This window comes from Apium graveolens, chromosome 11 (genome assembly GCF_009905375.1).
Source record: "Apium graveolens cultivar Ventura chromosome 11, ASM990537v1, whole genome shotgun sequence".
NCBI lineage: Eukaryota > Viridiplantae > Streptophyta > Magnoliopsida > Apiales > Apiaceae > Apium > Apium graveolens.
In genome coordinates, this window is record NC_133657.1 from 41,291,499 (window position 1) to 41,307,673 (window position 16,175).

The following is a 16,175-nucleotide window of genomic DNA, read 5'->3' on the forward strand; positions in this document are numbered from 1 at the left end:
AAAGCAATGCTGGTAGAGTAAGAATGTCCTGCAAAAGGTTTATTGGGATAGACTGTATCATTTCCATAATAATGTTGTTGAAGTCACCCGTGATGCTTATCATGGTTTTGTAGGTTTTGTTGTTCGAAACAAAGTTTATCAAGCAATATTTTATGACTCTGTTCGCAATTTATTACTCTTCCACAATACTGAGCATCACATTTAAACCATACAATATCTGTCTGGTAGCCATCTTCCATCTTCGTTTGCCTTTAATTTCTTAAAAGCTATCTATAGAGAACATGGGAGAGTTCAGATTGCTTATGAATTACGTGTCCTTTTAGATCTCAAACATTTGAGGGAAAATATTATGGAAACAATGAACCTAATGGAAGATATTTACTCTAATTTATTTCAGTATGACTATCTTCTCCCTGTTAATAAATTTTATCCGAATGCGAGGGATACTTATCCAATATATCAACTAGAAGGCATGCCATACCGGGACGAACTTCTCAATTCTCTAAGTGGAGACTATATCTCAAGATTACTTGAATAATGATTCTATTTGGGCTAAACGTGTTACAATGGATCATATGTGGGATACTTCATGTGACCATTGTAGACTTCAGATTGTGCTTTTTAAGATTCTGCTTAGTTCTTTTTCACATTATTGATCTTTTAGTATTATTAAATCTTTTGCATGTCACTGAATCAGATGATAATGAAAACTACAATTTTTAGTTGTCATTTAACAAATAAAATTTATTATTATTTAGGTGAGTGTATAAGAACAAATGAAGTTATGAAGCCATTCAGTTTACTACAATGAGTGTTTTGAGATAATTTCCTTTTGTTATTCGTTATTGTTAAATAGTTTCAACTCTTTATATTTCAATTTAATCCTCGATGAACATGCAGCCAATCACTTTATTATTTTACACCATCTTCGAACGGCTTGAAATGATTGTGCGTTGTCTCTTACATTTTTTTCTTTGACATGTATATGAAGTAATTTTTGTGTGTTTTCCACAGAAACTGCATTATTGAAGTTAATGTTGTTCGAGGAGCACCCTTTCAAGCTGTTATACATTATTAAAATTTGAATTATTTTTTTCCATTTTTGCACTACGATTTATTTATTTTGATGGTTTGTCACGTTTATCACTAACACTATTGTTAATATTTTATAATTTTCTCAAAACGGAAATTTAAAAATGAAATTGTTATCAAGAAGTGTAATATGCTTTAACTTTATATATTTAGGTTTTTAGTATTTTTTTTAATACCAAACTTTATAAGTTACCTTCCCACTAAAATTTTAAAGTAAATTAACCTTATTTGAAGTTCCCTCTTTCTTTTGGATATATATTGTTATCTTAAAACATACCTTCAGAATCATTTTATGATATGATATTTCATGACCAATCAATCACTGAATGGACGATAAGATCATACCATAACAAACAGTTTTTGATTGATCCAATAGTTTGTTATTAATTTGTTCTAAACAATATCAATTAAGATATCTAAAATTTTCACACCTTTACTATATAAATAGATTTTCTCACAATATCACGTATATTATCATCCAGTGCACTTCTGTTTTATCATTATAGAGTTTTGTGAACTAACTCAAGAGGTTAGTATCTTTAGTTTAACATATATTTCTATTGTATTTACAGAGCATAATGATATGATTATTTATTTACATTCGTCTATACTCTACAGTTAATAAGAAATGGCTATGCTTGCATTCGATCATCTAAATGCTATTGAGAAATCCGGAACAGGCTAGATGATTAGGACCAAAATAACAAGGATGTGGCCAACTGTTTCCATCGACAATGAAACTACCAGAGGCCATAATCTTATTCTCCTGTACGATGATGTGAGTAATATACATTTTGAATGTTGTTAATATACCTTTCAGCTAATTTATATTTTATCTTCATTCTCATATTTTAGTTTTTTTGTTATTTAACATAATCTTTTTATAAATTTGATGTTCACAATTAGAACACACATGTCCATGCTTTTGTGTATTCTGATACCTGGGATGTTATTGGAAATAATGTGAAAGTGGGTGGTGTTTACATCATACACGATTTTTCTGTTAAGGATGACATTAGGCTTTTGAAACATGTATCATCGAGGCATACTATTAGGTTCAACATTTAAACTAGATTCAAGCCTTATGTGGATAACTTGATAATCCCCATGCAGAAATTTGAATTCCTTGATCTTGGAGATCTCTACGGCCAGGTTGTTATGTACGAGCCTAATGAAAATCCTGAGTTTGTTGCAGGTATTAAACTATCTTTTTTTGTTGTTATATTATTATCTTAGTTGTCCTAATCAATCCATATAAACTTTTTTATAGTTTTTAACTATATAAATTATGTAAATGTTATTGGTGTGGTTGAGGAATTTAAAAAGATGAGGATTATTAATACAAGATACGGAGATAAGGAAATTGTGTGATTTAAGCTCCACGATGCCACATATGTGTTTTTACAAATGTTTATTTGGTTTTTTGTTCTACAATTTTATTGTTATTAATTAACACACTTATATCCCTTATTTAATTGTAGTGTTCATCACAGAGTTGCTATTTGGGGAGAGCTTGTCAAGATTATCAATAATGAATATCATTCTAAAATTGAAAAGCATGTTGTTGTTGTTGTTTTAACAAGCATCAAGTTGGCTACTTATAAGAGTATGTTTTTGCACATTATAACACCTTGCGACTTATTACAAGCACACTTTGCATATTAATAGTGTATAATATTATCTGTTGAAGAATCAATAATTAATGTAAAATGTTTTTGTAGATTCTGTTCAAATTAGTACATTGCCATCGTCTAAAGTTTATTTCAACCTAAGTGATGATTATGTTATCGAATTTAGACAGAGGTAAGAATTTTTTTAATTTATATATTGAAATGTAATAATGTTCTGAGTTTTATTTATTTAGTAATCATTATAAATCTTTTGTGCACAAGTATTGAAGAGGATGGTTATAAGGGTTCTGTGATTGATGATGGTCAGAGTCCTGAAACCAGATATGTTCCAGTATTTGAGATGATGTTTCTTGGTCAACTTATGCTGGAGCCTGAGGATTTGCTTAAGGTTTAGCTTATTTTAGATTTGATTTCATTTGTTGTTCATATGCACTTAAATAATGTTAATTTTTGTGTTCACAACTCTGTTTCAAACTAAGCAGAAGAACATGTTCTCCACATTTGTGATTGCAAGCATTGAAGAGTTTTCTTTCTGGTGGTACAATACATACAATAAGTTCCAAGCTAAAGTTATGAAGATTGATCGTAGTTATAAATGTGTTGAATGTCCTCGCAGCATCCCAGTTGCTGAGAAGAGGTATAATGCATAGTCTTTGTATCCCTTTATAAAGGCCAAGTTTTATATTTTACCAGTTTACAAATTGATGTTATTTATGCATTACCATATCCTAGGTTCAGAGTCAAAGTTTTTACTGAGGATTCTACAGGTTCTTGCGGTGTATTTCTTATGGACCGTGTTATCAAGTCATTGATATCACAATCTGCTACCAATTTGAAAAAAACCACAGACAATGTAATAATTTAATTATATATTATTTATTTTCATAAACAAACAATTGTCAATGTTTGATATAGTTTATCACAAACCATATCAGCATATGTGTAAACAATATTTTGGTAACCATATTTACCTTTTTAGGATCCTAAAATGGTTCCTGATGTTCTCCATTCCCTTGCTGGTAAAGAGATTACTGCTATGATTACTGTTAGTGAAGATAAACACAACAAAGGTGGATTTATGTTTCATGCCAATGAGCTTTATTTTGGTTCGATAACAAGCACATCCATAACTCATATTTCAAGCCTACCGCAGATTCCAGTCATTAACATATCATATGTAAGTCTAAACTATCTTTCTTAGTATTATATTAATATTATCCTATTGTAAATGTAATATCAAGGTTCATCTGATTATGTTTTTAATTTCTCTTGCAGTCCACGGATTTTACTGAATCAAGCAGAACTCCAGGATCTGCAATGTCAGTTAGCAAGAAGATCAATGTGGTGAACACTGTATTCATTTTTTTTATTAATGCTTTGATTTCTTATTATCCGTATTTAAATTTTGCAGGAGAAGTATTAAATCTCTATCTATCAAAACAAACAACTAAAGCTTCTACCGGATGTTTTCTATTTTTATGACTATCAATAAAGTTTGTTTATGAACTTTGGTTTCAAGACTATGTTTTGTTGAAGTCTTTTTTTGTTTTCTTATTTAATTCGCTCTTAGATGATTTCAAGTTGTTGGTTTCATATTTACATTGTCATATTTTATTGATGATATTCAATTCCACATTTAATATTTGTTATCCCTACTGATTGATGCATAATTATATCACTCCATTATGATTATATCATAAATTTTTCAGCAGGTTTAATGTTTTTAATTTTTTGGTGTCATCATATGTTCAGCAAAAACATTATTAAACACAATCTTATATTTTAATGTTCTGAATAACACATCACATTCACTATGATTCATGTTTTTTGAACCACCATTTCATATATTTTGTAGATCTGTATTGCGGTGATGGCATCGTTTCATATTTTGCTAAAAATAATATATGATTATGCACTTATGTTATCTGAACATTGTAGGAAGCAGTTAGTATAATTCTACTATACATATGCTACCATTTTTCTTGCAAACCTAATCAGATAGGCTATAGGCATTTCTTAGTAACTACTTTCTTTATTAGTATGATTCGTTCTGATACTTGAAGCATAAAATCAACTCTTCTTTCTGATGTTGTGTTGACGGCCATCTTGTTGATGTTCACGAAAAATGATACTCTCACCAGTAAAAATGTTCTTACTAACTTGACCATACTTCTAATTGTGTTTTTCCTATTTGGAAGAACTGATTGGTTCCTTCAACGGATAGCTTTCATCCGTTTTGACATTTTGTCCTTCAACGGATAATCACTATCCATTGACTCACAACAGTCAGTAACAGGTTCAAGTTTTACTTTATCTCTGTTTCCAGCAAGATCATAGAAATATTCAATGTCTTTAACTTCCATGATTTTGTTAACTGCATTTCTGGATTCTTTTCTTTTAGCAATAATAATTTGTTCACATTCAAGTTGATTTCTCAAAGTATCTTCCCTTTTTAGCACATCAAGAAAATCATCTTTAACTACCAGATAATCCTATTTTACTTTTACAAAATCTTGTAATTGAGTTTCTAACGGATTTTTTTCTCAACAAACAAAGCATTAAATTCTTTAAATATAACATTTTCTTTCATGAGATATTTTGGAGTAACATGCAAATTATATAGTTCAGAACTAAACTTGTTAATAACTATCTTCTAACACGCTTGCATTTAGGATTATTTTCAGATTGTTGAAGACACATAAGCAACCAATTCTTTAATTGTTAGTAGCACATAACATAACTTATTCCTAGTGATTCACTTACAAGTATCATCTCCCTGATCCAAGTATTAGTTCCTTCGTATTACCATTCCAATAGATGATTATGATGGCCACATCTTTCACCAGATAACCCACATAAAATGTGTACATTCATCTTGACCTATCATCCTTATAAACAATGCCAATCAACTTGTATCATAAATAATACAGAAAGTCATAGTCCAATTGCAAATGAATCTTATATGTTTCTAAAAAAATAACTTTATTGTTATATCATATTTAGATAACAAATTCAACTATTCTTACCCTCTGATATTACATCCATACTATCATCAATCTCAATAACTTATTCTTCAGATGAAGGAAACGTGAAATCTTCAAAGCGGTATGTTCCATAGCAATTATGAAAGTGATTCATGCATTGTGTATCATAAACAGAAAGTTCAATTTCTGAACTACCCAAATATTAAAAAATAACAGATAACCCTCATGTACATCATACTTTCGCAAAAAATGATTCATCCCATACAAATTCTTCTTCACATAATAGAATTTGAATTTTGCACTAATTCCTCCACCTACAACAATCTTTAAGTTATTGCCAAGCTTTTTACCATAATGATGGAAGAACGCAGCTGGTATTTCCTACATAGTAAAGTTATTAATTAAAGCAATACCTCAGTTTAGTATTTGAGTTTTTACAACAAAAAAAAACTATAAACATACCAGTGCCCCAAACTCTAACATATGTTCTGATATAATCTTTAGAATAAATTGTTGGAATAATGAACATCATCTACCTCACATGTTGAAATGCAGCATGAGAAATAAATTCATAATCTTTAATATTAAGTCTCAAACTATTAGGAATAAAATACCTGCAAATGACCCCTCTTTTGGAAGGACATATTCATCAAACACATAGATTATAAACTTCGACGGCTCTACAATACGCTGGATTACATTTGTATCAACGATTTTAATTTTTGTATCTTCAACAAACATATTACACTCATTATGAAACAATGTTATGCCATAAGCCCACTTAACAGGAATATACCATTCTTGATCTTCAAAACAAAATGTTATTACTCGAGTGGTTTCACATAAACCAGATTTCTCACAAACATCATAATTCATAACCTGGACCACTGAAAACTATTATGCTTAACTCAATAAGAAAAAGCACAAATTTTTATAAATAATTAAATTTTACATTGTCATGTTTACCTATGTGAATGTAGTGCCCAACATATGTTCTCCTTCCATTAGCAGATAATGAACATTGCCAAAATTACAAGCAAAAATGATACTAAATTTGTCGAGATCGGTATCAGCCCACACCAAATCAGAATTTCATTCAACCTCTGCATATTTTATTTCCACAGCATATGGATTATATACCTGAAAATGAAATTGAGCTCCTCCTACATATTCCATTAGAACCATATGGTAGGGCTTAATTGCGTAGAATGTCATCAATTTTGATAAATCTTTCATGCTCTTTTTTGATATATTTTTCAGTCCTAACAATCTCCAAAGGTCCCTTCAATTTAACCTCACCAGACAGGTGACTACCATATTCTACATGAAACGGCAATGGTAGGCACTGTATTGAAATAAACCAAATAATTATCCTAACAATTAAAATTATCATATAAAGACCAAGCAAATCTGAATCAAATTCCATAAAAATGATAATACATACCAATTCACGCTTTATGTAAACACCATATATATTTGGACAAACAAAACAAATCTGAACTTCTTTTAAATTCATTTGTGTAGCAAATCTTATCAAATAAATAATCTAACATATAAATGTATATGCAGCAACAATCAAATTTTATATACTTACAAACAACTTACATCTTTGAGATTAGGTATTCACATTTGTTGTGCAAGACATACATGTATAACAAGACTAAGTCACATTGACAACAATGAGATTTAGTTGTTGGATAAACAATTTTGTATTCTGTATTTTATTTCTTGAGTCTGTAAAAAGGTTAGAAGATTAGTCTGGAGGATTTTTCTGTGAACAGATTCAAGCTAAGGAATAAACTCTGGAAGAAGATCAAGCCATGATCATGCCTCAGAGAAAAGTGTAGAAACTTGGAATTGAATAAAACTGTTATAGGAAAAATGTTTTAAGTCAAGAAATCTACAAGTCACAGATCAATACGAAAAGTCATTTGAGAAGTCCAGAATGACTTATCGAGAAGTCCAAAATGGCTTATAGAGAAGTCTTAGAGAAATCGACAAGTCAAATGAAGATGTAGAGAACCGGAGATATCGGCAAGTCATTTATGCATGTAGAGAACTCATAGATATCGATAAGTCAATTTCTCATTAGAGATCTCAGAGATATCGACAAGTCAAAATGTGTATGCAGAGATCTCAGAGATATCGACAAGTCATTTCTACATGTAGAGATCTCAGACATATCGACAAGTCATTTCACATGCAAAGATTAAGAGATCGCGACAAGTCAAATATACTTATAGAGTTCTCAGAGATCTCGATAAGTCATTATACTTATCGAGATGTCACTTCTCTATAGAACAAACTGGAGATCTCGATATGTCTCTCAAATACAGAATGCAGACAAGTTCAAGATTCAATATTATCAGTCAACAAACGATCTATTCATTAGATTGAAAAGTCTATAAAGTAGTTGAGAGAATGCAATATCAAGGGCCAAGATTAACTGGACAAAAGATGGTCATAGACCTGCAAAATTCTGCACAGATTTGCTAAGCTAGAATGGAAATAGAAAAAGGTTGCTTTAGAAAGTAGTTTAGTACATTTTAGTGCAACTTTTGTAAACCTGTGCTGCTAGTGTATAAACATTCACTGGTCCTTAGTTTAGTAGTAAGATTCATATTTTCTTGTATTCTCTCAAGGAAGAAGCTGAGTTCTTGCATTGTTAAGAATACAACATTTGCAGCAAGACAAACTTAATTAATATAAATTAAGTGAGTTTTGAAATACTGTGCTTGTTGATTTATTTCTTGAACATAATATTTCTGCAAATATAAACTGCTTTGTTCATACAATATCCAAACAAGTTTTAAAAAGGCTAAAAAATCAAAGAAATGCATTCACCCCCACCCCTCTTATGTGTTTCATTCAATATATAATAACACTGTGTTAGGTCACACACACTATAGAAGGGGGTTGAATACAGTATATAGCACAATCAAATCGAATTCAAATAACATAAATAACAGAAAACAGATTTTATTCAATGCAATAAACTCTGTTACAATATGGAACTGTCCTCTCTCAGTGATGAACAAATATCACAAGAGCTGCTAGGGTTACAATGAATAATATTCTCGATAATGATAACACTTATAGTGTAAACCCTATGTCTGTGTTTATATACTACACAGTTACAAGATAATCGCTAATTGATATGGAATATAATTCTGCTTCCTAAAATATCAATCAGTTATCTTTTCTTCCAAGTATTCCATTCTTCATAGAATTCCTTCTTCATGCATATATCTTCTTACATTTGTCCTGATCTTCTTTCCAATCAATCAGCCGCCTTCCTTATCTGAAAGTTTCCTTTAAGTCCTGATAATATCTTCTGATAAATATCTCCTGAACCTTAAGTACTGATCACTTAAGTTCTGACTTCAGTATAAGTACTGATTTTAGTTAAGTACTGATTTGTCCTGTTTAAGTAAGATCTGAAAAACTAAACATAAATCATATTAGTCATGACATTATCAAATATATCTAACAATCTCCCCCAACTTGTAAATTAGCATAATATACAAGTTTAACAGATATTTGATGATGTCAAAAACATTAAGTACAAATGCATGAGAAATTGACTAGATAACTACAATTTACAGTCCTTAAAGCTTTACCAACCTTAACTTCTGATAACAACTCCAGTCTGTATATATATCAGAATTTGAGCAGTTGTAGAACTTGACTTGGCTTCACTTTCTGATCTCTCTGATGTCAGGAGTTGTTCTGATATAGTTCTTTAACAAACATCTATCAGCATATCTGAGTTCATCAATCATCCTCCTTTTAGCATCTTTGAGTTCTGCAGTATCTTCACCAGTTTGGAAGATAGCAGCCCTGATATCATTAATTCTAGCTTTCCTTATGTCCTGATCCAGTCTGATCAAATATGCCTTGTCAGACTCAAGATTGAATTCTACAGCCTTATAACCCAGAAAGGTAGTTATAATCTTAGCAGAGTTAGGCTTCATCTCAACAATATCACCCTTGTGATCTCTGTACTTTGGATGATATGTGCTGTCAGACTTTACAGAATAAAGTCTTTTCTGTCTCTGAATTTGAATCTTCAAATAGTTTGCAGCACTTTCTGTTATTCTGTCATTCACTTGAAGTAAGAATAAAACATGTTCCAGTTCTTCAAAATACTTCAGTGGAATAGCATTTTCCCTTATATGGTAAACCCTACCATCTGTCATGAAATATAACAAGATGTGTTCTTTTAAGTAGGTATGATAAACCATCTGTACAGATTCTAGTTGATTCAATCTTTCAGGAGTTGCTCCAACACCAGGTTCACTTAGGGAAGTTGGATTATTGGTTGTGTTCTATACTCTTCTTTCACCAGCACTACCCAATCCAGATTTATCTCTAGCTTCCTTTCCAGTAACCACTCTTGCTTCAAAACCACTTATTGCAGTCTTCAAAGGTTGAGTCTGTTTGGCTTTAGTGAATCGTGGTAGGAGTAACCTTGAGGATTTAACATGAGCAATGTCAGAGGTTTCCTTTGATTTATCTTCTGATATCAAGTCAACTTGAGCTATGTCAGAGGCTGCTTGCTTCATGGTTATATCAGAACTAACTATATCTTGACTCTGAACAACTTGAGCCATGTCAGAGGTTGTTTTAGAAATCTTTCTTGAAGTCAGAGTAAGATCAGCATCTTCAACAAAAATTTCTTCATCCATAGGAGACACATAAACCTTTATAGGTTCACCAACTTTTTCTTTGCCCTTGGACCTTGGATCTATCTGCAATTGTGATTTATCCCCTCAATATTTGTCCTTTCTTTTATCACAATGCATTTGGCCTTAGGAAGTTTCTTTTTACCAATAGAAGCTTCAGATTTAGAATTGACTTTTTCTGACTTAAGTCTAGCTTCTTCTTCCATTAGACTCTCAAAGTCCATTCCTGGATTTTCTTTCAGAAATAACTGTCTTGAAATTTCTTCATCAAGATCCAAAAGTTCATCAGAACTTATCATTTTACCAGTATCAGAAGTTATTCTTCTCCTTGTATCAGAACTTGTTCTATGACTTGTAGTTTCAGCTCTTCTTGATGAGAGACTTCTACCTTGACCATGACCTCCACCCATTCCAGAGTTTCCCTGGTCATCTTTTTCATCATCCTTCCCCTTCAGTGGCTTAACAGTTTTGCATTTGAACTTAATTTCTTTTTCCCCCTTTTTGGCATCAGCATGTAAAAGAAGAGAGACAAGCAATTCCACTGAGGATTGGATTTCATCAAGTTGAGATTGCTGAGAAGCTTGATTTTTCAAAATCTCATCAATCTGAGATTGTTGCTTCTCTTGGGTTTTCTCAATGTAAGCAACTCTGTCAAAGGTAGGTTAGAAAAAACTTTTCTTTTCAATTTTCATAGTCATTTCTTGCTTGAGTAATGCTTCTTGAATTTTATGCACCTCGGCATGAGTTGTTGAGTGTTCACCTTGAAGATGTCTAGTACTCAATGCAGTAACTCGTAGCTATGTCTTGAAATCATCATTAATTAGCATCTCATCAGCTTTTGCCAAGTGCTCAGCAAGAATTTTTTCAGATGGAACAAAGGTGACTGTGTCCACTCCTTTGTCCACTCCTGTCCTCTAGGAGTTTCACTCCAAGGTACTAGTGCTTCCCCTGTAACAAACTTCTTGACTATCTCAGCTTTATGAACAGTTTGTTGAGGTGCATGTCCTGATGGACTAGCTACATTGGCATCTTCATTTGTAGCAGCATCACCAGTATCATCAGCATTTGCAGCATCAGAACTTACAGAGTCAACATCCTCTGATAAAAGAACAGTATGAGAGGCTATTGAGGCTTCAATATCATCCTCTAAGTGCTGATCTGCTTCCAAGTTCTGATCAACAGCCATATTCTGATGCTCACCTATAATCTGATCATCAATGTCTAGATGTAGAGAAGGTGTTGTAGACAATTCTGGAGTTTCATTAGCATCAGGAATTGGTATTGTTGATGGATTAATTGGTGCTGGTGGAGCTTCTAAATAGAGAACCTCAGGCACAATTAGGTTATGAATATCAATCTCAGCACTTGTGCCTGGGTCTGCAGTAGATACTGGTTCATTGACAGGAGACACAGGTGGTGTTGATACTTTATCTTGAGCAGTTTCCTGAGTTGGTGACAATGAGGTGTAGATGCAGTGGCTTCAGCAAATTCTGGCTCTTTTGAGATCAGAGATTCATGATCTCCTTCCTTAGCTGCTGCTTCCTCATCCTCTGAATCTGACTCAGCCATGTACCTTTGTGCTCTCTGTTTCTTGTATCTCTTTGAAGATGGAGATTCCCTGGGAGTTTCAGCAGAATACATCCTTCTAAGCCTTTTGAGAAGCTTAGATCCCCCAATTCCAGTATCCTTCTGAGATGAGACCGTCTCAGCTTCTTTGACAACAGGTTCTGACACAGGAACCTGTTCCTCACTGTCTGACTCATCTCTCAGAACAATCCTCCTTCTCTTCTGTGGTGTCTGAGGGACAGTCTTTGTCCTCTTGGGCTTTGAAGATGAAGGCCTCACAGTATGTGCTGATGATGAAGGTTGAGATATCTGTGAAGGGTTGATGTATGTTCTGATAGAGGGTTGAGTAGGTTGAGGTGTATATGTGGTATGTTCTGATGGTTGTAGTGGTGTCTGGGATTTGTTGGTGGGTTGAACATCAGGGTATACAGATCTGTAGGTTTGAGGATCAGCATTTACCAAGATATGTTTTACAGACTGAGGTATCTGTAAGGGTCTAACCACCTTTTTCTTAAGGTCAGCATTTACCAAATCATTAAAAGCCCGTTTTGCAAGTTTAAAGGGTGGAAATAAAGAACTGGCTAGTTGAGGGTCATCAACACAATAAAAAGTATATATAAGCTGACAGAATCTAGCAAAGTATACTACATTCATATCCTCTGTCATCATATCCCCTATAAAGCCTAGCACAGCACTTGCAAAATCAAAATGAGTTTGGTGAATAATAGCATACCCGATGTGTTGACTCATAATTGGAATGGCATCAAAGTTGGAACATTTATTGGCGAATGCCTTAGTGATGCAGTTGAAGAAAAAGCTCCATTCCATTCTGATATGTGCTCGTTTCAACTGTCCAAGCTTGGCCAAACTCTTCTCATACCCCAAATTGGCCATGAGCTGCTAGAGAACGGGTTCCTCTGCTGTTGAGAAAATGCAGTCTTCTGGTAAGTGTAGAGCTTTACGAACTGCTCCAGAAGTTACCACATGCTCAACATCATTTACTTCAAAAATAATACTTGGAGTACCAGTAGCACCACCATTATCAAAATGTCCAGTCTGCCAGAACGTCAGAACTTGTCGGCTGGAAATGACTTGAGGTTGGGTCAACGCATACCCAATCTCACTGTGTGCTAGAAGATCTTGCACAAAGTGCAAATCAGATGGAGCTTCAGCATGGTTTAAGATTGCAGCATAGTTGTTGGGTACAAACTTGGCTCCATCTATAATCAAATCCTTAGGTGCCATGAGAAAAATTGAGAAATAAGGTTATCTGTAAGGTGTTTGATAAAATGTCTGTATGAAAAAAAAACGTCAGGAGATGAGAGAGAATAGAAGTAAAGAAAGAGAGATAAAGTGTGAAAGTAAATAAAAGATTTTACAATCTTCTCTCTCTTTTACTTATACACGGTAGAAAAAGTAACCGTTGGACACTTGTCAGACATGCAGCAGTAAAAGATAATTAATGGGCACGGGAATACAGTAATCATTACTTATCACATGCATTATTTCAAGGAAAAACTGTTCCACTTACCATGTAATCCCATTAATGAAGGTAGTTCAGTTTTAATTTAAAATTTAAAACTGTTCCCACTTAATAAATTATTTTTACTGCGAGACCAATATTCTGTGAAAATATGACCAATGATAAAATGACCATAAAGAAACCAAGTAACAAATATTGATACGTCAGAATCAGAACTTGATTTGTATTGGAGTTAAAACGGTCATCAGAATATGAGTAAATCAGGATTTAAAAATGTATCAAACGACTCAGAGACAAAATCTTGCATAAATATAAAAATTTCATTAATATATTGAGAAAATACATATCATGAAATTTAAATTACAACAGAAAATTACAAGATTGTCCTAAGCTACAAATCCTAACATCAACAGCTTTTGTCCTAAACTAAGAAGCCTGACAAAGCTGACAGTGAAGAGAAACAGGGAGCATAAACTATTTCTTCTTCCTAATCTCAATAAAAAGAACAGCGAGACGAATGATTCGCTCCTGCTGTCGAAGACGACGGAGATGTAGTTCTCTTCGAACTATCAACAGATCACGTTTAATAATCTCTGGAAATTGAATCCAGAGATTGTGAGGGATGTTGTCGATAGGGTATGGAGTTGGAATTCCATTGAGAAAGACATGTACTGTCTCAGTACCATAATTGTAAAACCAGCCAAACGCAGCCATTTTTGGTGATAAGAATAAGACGAAAATGAGTATGGGAGAAAATTATAGATGTGCTGGCTGGAATGAAGTGTTGGTTTATATAACCAATGGAATGTCAAGACACGCAAGGTAAATTTAATGATTATAGGTAGAAATAATTCTACCTCGTCTCCCTAGACTGATGAGAATAAGAACAGTCATTGGAAGTGAAAAACAGGATTTAATGCGCGCATGAAACAAGTAAGAATTACTGTGCATGGACATGTATCATTAACCCTCATTGTATTGACTGTTAATATTTCACCCAAACCTATTCTGATTTTAAATAAGACTGTTTCAAATGTTATCGATAAATAATCAAGTAAAAGATCAGAATGTAATATCAGAACTTAGACTTATATCAGAACTTAACAGTCATCAGAAAATGATTTCTGAACTCGAAAAGTAAATTCCTATTTCTGCAATTCTTCACACAAATTTTGATTTCATTTCTTCAGAACTTAATCATCAGAACTTTAATCATAACTTGTCCTCAGAATTTATGCAATCTGACACATAAACTGTTCATCTAAAACATCATTTATCACCACAGTAATTTTCATCATTCATATGGAGTGTATGTGTGTGCAGTAAGCTAAATATCATATAAGGATTAAAGTCTGATTCACTTCAGTACATCTTAGAAATAAGGCATAACTAAGAACTTTGCTCAAAATCTGTCATGATTCTGAAGTCTACTTTAGAATGAGTTCATGCATGAGTCCACCTCAACTGTTTTGTGCTCATTTTATGCATCTTTTGAAATTTTATTTTACAGTGGCTTCTCAGTGTAAGTGAGTCACGACTGCTTATCAGAATTTATGCCATTATCAGAGTATTTCTCCAGTAATCATAGAGTGTGAAAAGTCACCAAGAAAAATATTTTTTTTTGCTTTTCTGATCCATATTACTTAATACCAGCAATGCACTTGGGTCTTCCCTTCCACAGTTTTTACTCTAGATCTCAAAGGAGTACCTGATTTTTATTGCTTTTTCTTTTCCTTTTCTTTTGATAAGTGAGGCTTATCAGCACTTAGTACATTCATCAGACTTACTAACATCAGAACTTAACAGATGAGAAGCATTATTCTATTTTTTGACTTAGTAATAAGATAGACAAAGTAAACTTTACTAAGCTCAATATCAGAATTTGCTTGTGTCAATAGATTTCCACATAAGTAATTACTTCTAACATGGGATTTGTTAGTATATTAAAGACTACTAGGTCAGCATCTAGCATATTTATCCTCATTGGATTGAATAATCACAGAAACATTCATGTCACTATCACAGTTTAGAAATTCACATCAGACAACAATCAATACTTAAGCAATTTTCAATTAGGCACAGAATACACAAAGATAGTAATATCTGTAAATACTGATCATAAAGTCTGATGCATCAGAACAAAAGCTAAGCAGATTTAGAGAAAGAACCTGAAACCATTCCAAGTTCATTTACCAATCTTGTAAAAGTAGCTTCACACAGTGGTTTGGTGAAGATATCTGCTAGTTGTTGATCTGTTGGAACAAAGTGCAATTCCACTGTATCTTCATCCACATGTTCCCTTATGAAGTGGTACCTAATGCTGATGTGCTTTGTCATTGAGTGTTGAACTGGATCACCTGTCATAGCAATAGCACTTTGATTATCACAGTAAATAGGGATTTTAAAATATGTTAACCCATAATCCAATAACTGATTCTTCATCCAAAGAATCTGTGCACAACAGCTTCCTGTAGCAATGTACTCTGCTTCTGCAGTTGATGTGGAAATTGACTTTTGTTTCTTGCTAAACCAAGAAACCTATCTGCCTCCAAGAAATTGGCAGCTTCCACTTGTACTTTTCCTGTCAATTTTGCAACCTGCAAAATCTGCATCTGAGTAACCTATTAGTTTAAAGTCTGATTCTCTGGGATACCACAATCCCAGATCAGCTGTTCCCTTAAGATACTTGAAAATTCTTTTCACAGCTGTTAAGTGAGGTTCTCTTGGATCTGCT